General features: G+C 31.9%; 1 protein-coding gene across 1 annotated transcript in view; it reads left to right on the top strand.

Moving 5' to 3' along the window:
- Positions 1–3,405: 3,405 nt before the first annotated feature.
- LOC119645136 overlaps positions 3,406–10,392 on the top strand; it is a 28,476-nt gene continuing 21,489 nt past the window's right edge. The window contains exon 1 of the mRNA XM_038045077.1: positions 3,406–3,580. The gene's annotated coding sequence lies outside the window, so the exon portion shown is untranslated. The remainder of the gene's footprint in view (positions 3,581–10,392) is intronic.

The raw sequence follows: 10,392 nt of genomic DNA, 5'->3' as shown, positions 1-10,392 counted from the left end.
TGCCTTCTGGAAAATTCATTGCCTATAAGTTGTTTACGTGAAGGTGACGGCATTTTTCGATACCTATATTCCCCGGATATCATGCATTCCTTCCTTTTCAAATAAGTATTGAACGAGCGAATGTAATGAGCCTTCTTAAAATGTTATGTGAAGCAGGGAATGGTTTATTAGCTTTCTGCTTAAATATTTACTAACAATTACTTATTTATTGCACATGTTACAAACATCAGGATAAAATTAATAAACGTTTCTCCTGCGCTCATCGATATAAAAAGCACATGAGTTGATTAAACAATTGCGCACACATTCATATGTACTTACAGTGTGCGTACAAAAATACGATCAAAAGAAGTCAATGAACTTAACTAAAATATGAAAAGATATAAAAAAAAAGGAAAAAAAAGAAACGGTTAACGCTTAAGTCGCTTATATGGCATTCTTTTACCCCGAGGTTCCGATCAGCGTATAAACGACACAAATAAATTCTTTTGTGCGTATGTATGATTGAAAGTAGAGAGATGTATATAAACCTATAAGCGACACTAAAAACAAAGCAAATTTGGTAGAAAACGAAAACAACAATAGCCAATATTTAAACTAAATGAGACTAAAACAGCAGCATATACGTTATTAAAGAGCGTTAGTTAGTTAGTTGGCAGCAAGGTGTCAACATATTCTAGCATTATGTTGGATGATGGATCGGATCGTTTAGATCTCTTCAAGATTTCTATTAGCTCGTAATCGTTCCAAGATTTAGGCAGAGAAATTGCAAAAAAAAAAAAAAATAGGATGGATTGTATTATATAACAAATTATTGTAAATCGAGATTATTCGGTAAATTAGATTAACAATATTACAAAACGAGAATTAACTTGATGATGCGCGTAATAAATTTGTTTTTTTTTTTTTTTTTTTTGTTAATATTTAACCAAAGTGATCAAATAAGTTAGATGAACATTTTGCAATCTAAAGTTCATTTACATAGACAAAGAAAGAAGAGCGGATAGAAGGGAGGTGTGATTAGGGGGTAACTATATTATGTAGGTCTACAACAATGTTTGAGCATCAAAAGCAAAAGTAGAAAAGGAGCAATGACCTCGCGACTAACACCATCTCACCTGTCGCACAGCGCTTAAGTGTAATAAGTAGTAGTAAGGAAGACATCAAAAGGAACCAAACACCTTTCTCTCATAGAACGCACGAGAAAAAAAAGTGTAAACGCCGTAAGTAACTAGTGGTCTTTTTATATTTAAAAGCGCGCTTACACGAACATACGCATACAAACATCGACCACTCAATCGGTAATCTACTAAAACAACAATCACATCAATCTTTATTCGGCTTATGGATCTATAACTTTGTAGCCATAGAAATGTGCACTAAGCGATGAATAGAATGAAAGCAGGTAGAGAGAGAGAGAGAGAGAGAGAGAGAGAGAGAAAGAGAGAGATAAAGAGAGAGAGAGAAAGAGAGAGAGAGAAAAGAGAAACAAATAGAAGTAGAAGGAGATCGAGAGAGAGAGAGAGAGAGAGAGAGGGAGAGAGCACACATGGTTAAGTCTATTGAAAGCTCGTTGCTACTGTAGAACCCTATCACAGAGAGAAATAATATATTAGTTCAGCTTTTATAATGCATGAGTATGTGTGCGAGAGAGCATTTGCTTCTAATATGATTCTAAGGTAATAATGTATAGAACAAGCGCCCGTTCGAAACGATCATTGTCAAGATCACTGCCATTGCTATTAACTAAACAGCATCAACGTTGTGCTCGTTGTTTTTTTTGTTTTGTTTTTGTTTTTTATTTTAATTCATTTTATTTACAAACACAAGCATCATATAATGAGCGCAATTGTTTCTTTTTTTTTTATTCTCATGTTAGAACGTTACTTAATCAACGAGATGCTGACATAGGCGAGCGTGTATCCGTCTAAAAATACTCTCATCTGGCCGTAAGAAAAGAAAAATTTTAAACAACTGTAGATATAATTTTATGTGTGTATATGCGTGCGTATATGCATGTTTATAAAATATCTATGTTATATATGAATGTTTCTCGATGTCAGTGCCTGTGCACGGATGATGTATGTATGCATGTGTGTGTGTGTGTATGTTCACATTTATAACTCTTTCATTGGGAGACTGAAATGGGTTCTAAAGGTTAGTTTTTCTTTCTATATTTTCATTTAGTAGAACTCGGAATGCCATTGTGATCATCAAACTCAAACAACTAAGCGCACACATATACACACATTTATACACATACATTCATATGCGTTGTACACATTAGAGAGCGTTCTTGCTCTTCATTTCCCTTCTAAGACGCAAGATTGTTGTGCTAAGCCAAGCAACGGACAAACACACACAGATAGCCTTAGAGCGAAGAGACTCCAACGCGATATAAACTAAGCTGATGTGTGAGTAAAAGAACACTACATTTCAGTACCTAAGTTAATAGCGTGGTGTGTCAGAACACCTGAGCAGCGCACAACAACAACAATAATATCAATAACGAGCAGCAGCAGTTAGTTAATAGTCTCTTTCTCCAGACAACTATATTTCTACTACCTTCATATACCTATCTATCTAAATGTATATATATATATATATATATATATATATGTATGTATATATGCATGTATATTCATATACACACGCGCACATATGTATGTGTGCGTCCGTATTTGTAGTTGTGTGTCTGTGCTTGTGTTTGGTTCTGTTACTGTATTGATTGTGCGTGTAAGAAAAAGTCTAACCGTGAAGCAGCAGCGGCAGATTTCAGAAGGCTCAGCATTAAAAACACAACACAGCTCGACATTGAAGTTGCGACGCGACTCATCCATGAATCAGTTTTCTGTAAGCAACACTGCGATCGAGACACGGTAGCGTAACTACAAAAATTCTAACTTAAAAAGCACTCACACATATAGACACATTAGGAAGAAAGTTAGAAAATCTCAAACATATACACAAACAACATTTTTCTAACAACAGTCAAAATTACAATTAAAATAATTTAAAAAATAAAAACAAAGTTTAAAAATTACATACATATATACGTATATATATATGTATATATATATATATATATTTATATATATATATATTGTTTTTTATATATATATATGCACTATAAGAATACTTTAAATACTTTAGAAAACAATTAATTAAATAATTTTTTTTTTTGTTTTTATCACAAAAAAAAAAATAATAATAACAAATAAATCGTGAAAAAATTGCGACCAGGAAGGACTGTATTTGCAAATTATAGTTTAATTTTTTAGCACAAAAAAAAAAAAAAAACAAAAAACAAAAAGAAAAAAATATTGAAAATATATACAAAAATCAAAGTGATTTTTACACTAATTACAACAACAAAGAATTGCAGTAAATACGTCTAAATAAAAAAAAAATTAATTATTTGTATTCATTTTATTTGTTAAAGTGTTTTTAATGAGAAGAAAGTTTAATGAAATAATTGTGCTAAGAACATATTTATGGATTACATGGAGGCACAGATACACTGGTCCACTTGGGTCAAATGGATTATTTGAGATTATATTAAACCTCCCTCCAAATGATGGTAAGTAACACAGTAATGATACATATTCTTAATATATATATATATTTATTTATATATAAAACATAGCGCATGTACTCATATATATATATATATATATGTAACAGAATAGTTGTTGATTGATTGGAAGGAAGCATTGGCAAGCGAGTTACACGCACTTATCTACCGTCCAAATAGAATTGATGCGAGTTAAATAGTAGAGTTTCAAAAACACCTGCACCCGTTTCCGTCAACCACTACTCCCACCCTCCCCCTCCCTTAGAATAAAATGGCCACTAAAGGCCTTGTCTTTGAAATCCGTAAAAATAATGTTTGCATGGACACACAGACAAACTATCTTAATTAGTTAAGCAAAATAACTAAATAATCAAAATTATATATGAATAACGATTTATAATTATAATTGTTTAGCATAGTTCAATTAATTTTAGATATGATTTTTCAAAATTCAACGTGACATTGAATCGCGTTTACGTTTTCAATTTTATCTTTTAATTATAAATTAAAATTAAAATTAATTTTAATATATTATCTCACAATTTATTGTAGTTACTGTTGTTATTATTATTATTGTTGTTGTTGTTGTTATTGTTGTTGTTGTGCTTGTTCTTGTTGCAATATTATTTGCAAAATCGAAATCGAAATTCTCAATGTTTTGTTTGCTTAAGCGGCGGCAGAGAATGAGAATGGGGAGGAACCACATCGCAAAACTTGCACGAGTTGAGAAATAATTATATTAAATAAGCATATTTAATGCAAATACAAAGCGACGACAAAGCCATTCAAACATATTACGAATGTTAGAAATGTTTAGGAAACTGGTTTAGCTAAAAACGTTTGACTTATTATACAATAAAGTAAAATAACAATAACAACAACAATTGCTACAACAACAGTAACAGCAAACGGCAAAAATAATAATAATAATAATAATAATAATAATAATAATAACAACAACAACAAAAAACAATAACGACAACAGCAAACAACAACCCTAACACACCAGTAGCAACTTTTTGCAAAACCTTGACTTTGACTTTAAATGACGTTTTTACAGTCTACAGACTATATATCTACAGAATCTATAGAGCTATAATACATATCCGCGCTTTAAATAAAAATCACAACAATAATAAAAATATAAACAAAATATATGCAGAGCGAAGCTTTTTTGTTTTTAAGTTTCACACTACCGTCCCATCACAACGTTACTAATACTAATAAATTTGAAGCTTTTATACGATAACCGCATTGATGTACGAATCAAAGAATCGATTGAGACGAATGAGATGAACAGATGATCGTCTAATTAATTTTAGAGTATATGCACGTAAAAGCAATTAATTAAGATAAGCATGTTTCCTTGCCTCGCCTGCAAGAAGAAACCAAAGTAACCGGTTTTGAAAAATGATAACAAGAAAAAGAACACAAAATTCGCAAGGTCTTCTCTTTCGACGACGTTGCTGCCAACAATGTTAGTGGAAAAGTTCGTTCATTCACTTTTAAGCTCAAGTTCAATAACCCAACCGCAACTAATACGAACTATACATATATATGTATCCATACATATATATAGTAAACATATATATATATATATATATATATATATATATATATATGTAAACGTCATCATGCAACTATAGTAATGAAGATGACGCGATCATCTCCTCAGCACAAATTTTTCTTTTCCTTTTCTTCTCGATGCGTTATTCTATCGTATTTTTTGCTATTTTTTTTTTTTTTTTTTTTTTTTTTTTTTGCTGCTTTTACGAATTTTACTTGATTTCATTTTCGTTAGAATAAGAGATCAGAAATGAAAAGAAATCGAACCCACAGAAAGAGTCCGGAGCAATCATCATTGTCTAACGTGCTTTGCCACTAAATGCTATTGAACCCGAAAGCTGCATGAAAAGTGACATTGGCAGAGCTCACAATGAGGCAGCGGCAGCACAGGTATAGTGCAGCAAATATATAATACAGCAAAAGTGAATCTTAATGCACTCACTCTAAAGTAAGGAAGTCCATAGCGAATGTGAAACCAGTTCAACTCCTCCTGTGATGTGATTGAAGAACGAAAAGGCGCTACAGAATAGCTTGGCGTGAAAAGAGCATTCACCTAACAATGTGCAACAAGCAGAAAGAACTTTGCCGAATACTATATAAACATATGTAATAATCTTTACATATATGTATCCATTCGTGCATATATGTGTGATGTGCATGAGTATCTTCACCGTCTACAGTCTTTCTCTTTTTTTTCCGAAGTTTTATTATTATTTTTTCTTTTTTGTATTACACCCCGAGCCCTTCTCCTTTATCCTTTCGAGTCATTATATTTTCCTATAATTTTCTGTTGCACAAGCACGCACATGGGCAAAAGGTATTTCTACCGGTTTAAATGAGAAATACATTAGATTTTTTTTTATCGCTTTTTTTTTTTTTTTTTTACCTTACATGGTTAGTTGGTGAATATAGCGACGAGTACGAGCAGCAAGAACGAAAAAAATGAAAACAAAAACAAAAAAGCAAAATCACTCTTACTCTTCTTAGCAAGTGGTCGGCCGAACGTTCATTGAACTTTCGGCAAAATGTAGAATGAGAAACATGAGTAGAAAAATGAAAAAAGAAACAAAGCACGCAAGCAATTGCACCTAGAACTCGTTTAACTAGAACATATCATAAATTTTGTCAACAAACAAACGACTTTAGCAACAAACTTGCTTCACGAATCACCAGGGATATGTTATGTTATTAAGCATAATGCATAAATGATTCGATAAACAATTGCTAGGAAAACAAAAAAACAAAAAAAAAAGGGAATAAAACGAATACTCTTCCTCACTGACAACAAGCACAAATCGTAATGTCTCCACATATGCATTTGTTTGTTTGTTTGTTTGTTTGTTTATTTGTTTATTTGTTTGCTTATCTATTTGATTTAACACTACACAATTGCATTGCGGTACCTTAAGAATATGTTTGCCTAACGCAAACAACAAAAATGGATATAACTTCAGAAATCATCGGAAGCACATTTGTAAATGCATGGTTAATCACCACCGAAACGAACTTAATTTTAAATAACGTTTGAGCAAAAACAAATAATAATAAATAAATGTATGTATGAAATACTATCCGCAGCAGCAGCAGTTTCGCAAACATAAGCAAAGCATATTGAGCCCACACATATAATTAGAACTTTTATAGGAAAAACACACAACAGCAACAATTAATTTATTAAATCGAAATAGAAGAACATTTCCGAAACAGAATACGAAAACGAAAACGAAAACAATAACAATAACAATAACAAAAACAAAAAAATCACAATTGCCACAACAACTATAACCAATGCTATTGGATCATGCCTGGCTCGTGTACAGAGCGGTCAATGTCTGTTGCAATTGTGCGCACCGAATACACAATAACGCTTACTTTAAAGCGTTTCAAACTTCAAATGAACACGTTACGGCTCTGCGTGCATGATGGGGCCAAAAAGAGAGAACACAAAATTATGGTAACTCTCTGGGACAAAAATTGCAGACAATCTCTCCATCTCTTGTAGATTCTCTCTTTATTTAATTCTCTTCTTATCACAAATTCAACATGAAACTAGTTGTTCAGCCAGTTCAATGACCGACCTACTCAAGCGCGATACAAATACGACAACTTATAAAAGAGAAAAACACTAACTGGTCCAAAGAAAGAAGAGAGGAGCAGACAAGAAGAGTCTCATGGGTGACCCTGGAGTATATATAGTATATATATATATATATATATATATATATATATATATATATGTATGTATATGTTGTTATAAGCGACACACAATCATTCTCAAGCAACATTCATGCATGGACTGTTGGTTGGCTGGTTGGTTGGTTGCTTGATTTTAAGTGAATGTCAAGGCAGCATTTACCCTGAACTCTTCGCTTCTATGTTACAATACTCATTACGCGCGAGAGCTTAACAAAAATTATTTCTGAAAATCTACTCAACGAGCGGAGAGAATTTTAACTGAGCACAGCAGTCTCTGCAATTGATTGTTTACGCGATGTTAAACCAGCAATTTGCAAATGGGAGCGCATTGCCTGTATGTGTTTTTTTTATGTGTATTTGTGTATTTGTGTATTTGTTAATGTTCTCCTTGTGCACCTTATATTGTTGACAATTCCTGCTGCACTGAATTGCAAACGTACGTTGATTGCATATATAATGAAATAAACATGAAAATAACGGTGCGTACCCGTATTTTTCATATCAATTAAGTTAATAATCACGACAGGTGGGATGGATAAGTTATATATGTGTAATACATATTGAATATTCAAGCATATAAATATGCACACGAATGCAAAGATATTTATACGGGCATACAATTTATTCAAATTGAATGCAATTTTCTTAACTAAAACTTATTGCCTTCAGACAACACGGACAGACGCATTCTTCACGCATTCGCTGAGGATATATGTAAATATTCACACATAACAGATAATCGTTGGCATTAATTTGTCATATTATAATAAAGGCAGGAACAATCGAAATTCTGTCTGGTAAAATGTCATTTACAACGCTTGCTTACACGTAACATATATACAGAAATGAATGAAACGAAAAGTTTATTTAGATGAATTTCTTGACGCATGCAGCCTTTCCAGTTACTTTCTTAAAAAACATCGCACAACAGCAAACGAAGGTTAATAACCTAGACGGAGCAGTCAGTCAAACGTTCTTCTGCCACTCACACCCAAATGTTAGACAATAATAGCGTAATAACTACACTACCTTATCATAGAGCACAATAACAATAACCGTAGTGCGCATATATACACAACTTCACTTTTGTTATCATTGCCAAAAATGAAAATCGTTACTACTGTTAAAATTACTACCAAGCTACAGTGGCAGACGACAATAGGGCTTTTAGATGTATTATATATATATATATATATTTCTTTTTTTTTTTTTTTTGTTAGTATCCTAACTCCTTTCCAGAAATTGTAACGCCTGCAGTCATGAACGAATTATGGCTAAGTACATAGGCACTGATATTATCGGTAGCGTCGTCGTCGCTGCAATTATTATTATTATTATTATTAACATCATTATTATCAACATCGTCAACATCGTCATTATCGTTAACGTTATATTCGTTGGTTTAGTGGGGTCGCAATGAAAGGTTTTCATCGCCTCTGCACGAAAGCGCACGAACCAACCGACTGTCTACATGTGTGCAGATTCCTGCTGCACACACTTACACATACACAGTCACCACTAGCAGAACATTCTTTAACAGCATTTTAGTCCTATCCCGGGCTGCTGACGCGTAAGGCAGGTCATGTCTTAGGAGAAAAGACTGATTTTCCTCAAGTAGTTTTAAGTCAATAAATATTAAAGCAAAACAACCAAAATTTATATACAAATTTTTTCTCTTAAACCATTCATAACTACATAAAAACGCTATAAATATTCAAACATTTATCGTATATTTATCATTAGTATTAAATGCTCAATAAAAAAAAAAAAAAGAAAAGAAAAAAAAAAAAAAACGAGAAGAACAATAACAAAAATAACAAACAAACAATATTTCATTTCAAAGCATACTATTACTACAATATTAAGTGAATGTGTATGTATGTATGTTCAAGTGCATAACATAGCATAAAATAAATCGATTTGTAAAAGGTTTTGGCAAATTATCGAAGTGTTGTGCCACCGCAATGTGTTCAGGATTCAGCAAATTGTTACGCCGACATCCATTAAACTTTCGCGATATGTTCGCTTTCGTTAATTTCTTTAAATCGCGTTTAAAATACTTTCTAAAGTAAATCAGAAAGCTAAGCCATCGAGCTGGCACAAACTGAGAAAAGAAATTTCCTCTTCGCATGCATCCTCATACAACTCCACATATATCCATTCATATTGCATTACTATTATTAATGATAGCTATTTCTAGTTAGAGTTAAGTTTGCAAACAAAAAAAAAAAAAATTTAAAAAAAAAAAAAAAAGAACAGAAATAAATAAAAAATAAACAAAAAATATGCCAATAAAAGCAAAACTTTGTAAATGAATAAGAAATTACTAAACAAAAGTGAGAACATAAGACTGAATATTACTTAATCGTATTATAGTTATATACATAAACACATATATATATATATATATACATATATATATATATATATATATATATATATATATATATATAACATAACATATATCCAAAAGGAAGTTAAGCAACTGAACAACTAAGTCACTACATATGCATTTGAGATAAAGGAAAAGCGAACAAAAAAAAAACAACAAAAAGAAAGGTAAAAAAAAAAGGCAAAAGATTCGATAAACGTAAAAATAGTTATTATTATTAATATTTTTTTGTTTTTTTTTTTTTTTTTTGTTTAATGAAATGAATGCTTAATTTGTAGTTACAAGAACACATCAGAAAATCACATAGAAAAGCTCAGCCGTCTTTGACGTTGACGGCAGACCTCGGAGGCAGGGAAGCAGTCGGGTCAATGACCTTCCGATGAAAGCCACAACAAATAACGGCGAAAACAAATGAAACTTTTTTTTTCTTCCCATTTACCAGACATAAACATAACAATTTATTTGTTGCCCTCTAGTCTGCACAATTTTCAACACACGTACACATTTACGAATGCATATATATATATATATATATATATATATATATGTCGAAAAAAGTGCGCAGGTTCATGTATGCATAAATATGTTTATCCGTTACTAATGAACCTACCGCAACGCAAACACACACACACACACACACACACACATATATATATATATATAT

This window comes from Glossina fuscipes, unplaced genomic scaffold (genome assembly GCF_014805625.2).
Source record: "Glossina fuscipes isolate IAEA_lab_2018 unplaced genomic scaffold, Yale_Gfus_2 1, whole genome shotgun sequence".
Taxonomy (NCBI): Eukaryota; Metazoa; Arthropoda; class Insecta; order Diptera; family Glossinidae; genus Glossina; species Glossina fuscipes.
Note: the sequence above shows the minus strand (reverse complement) of the source record. Positions and strands in the feature narration are given on the sequence as shown.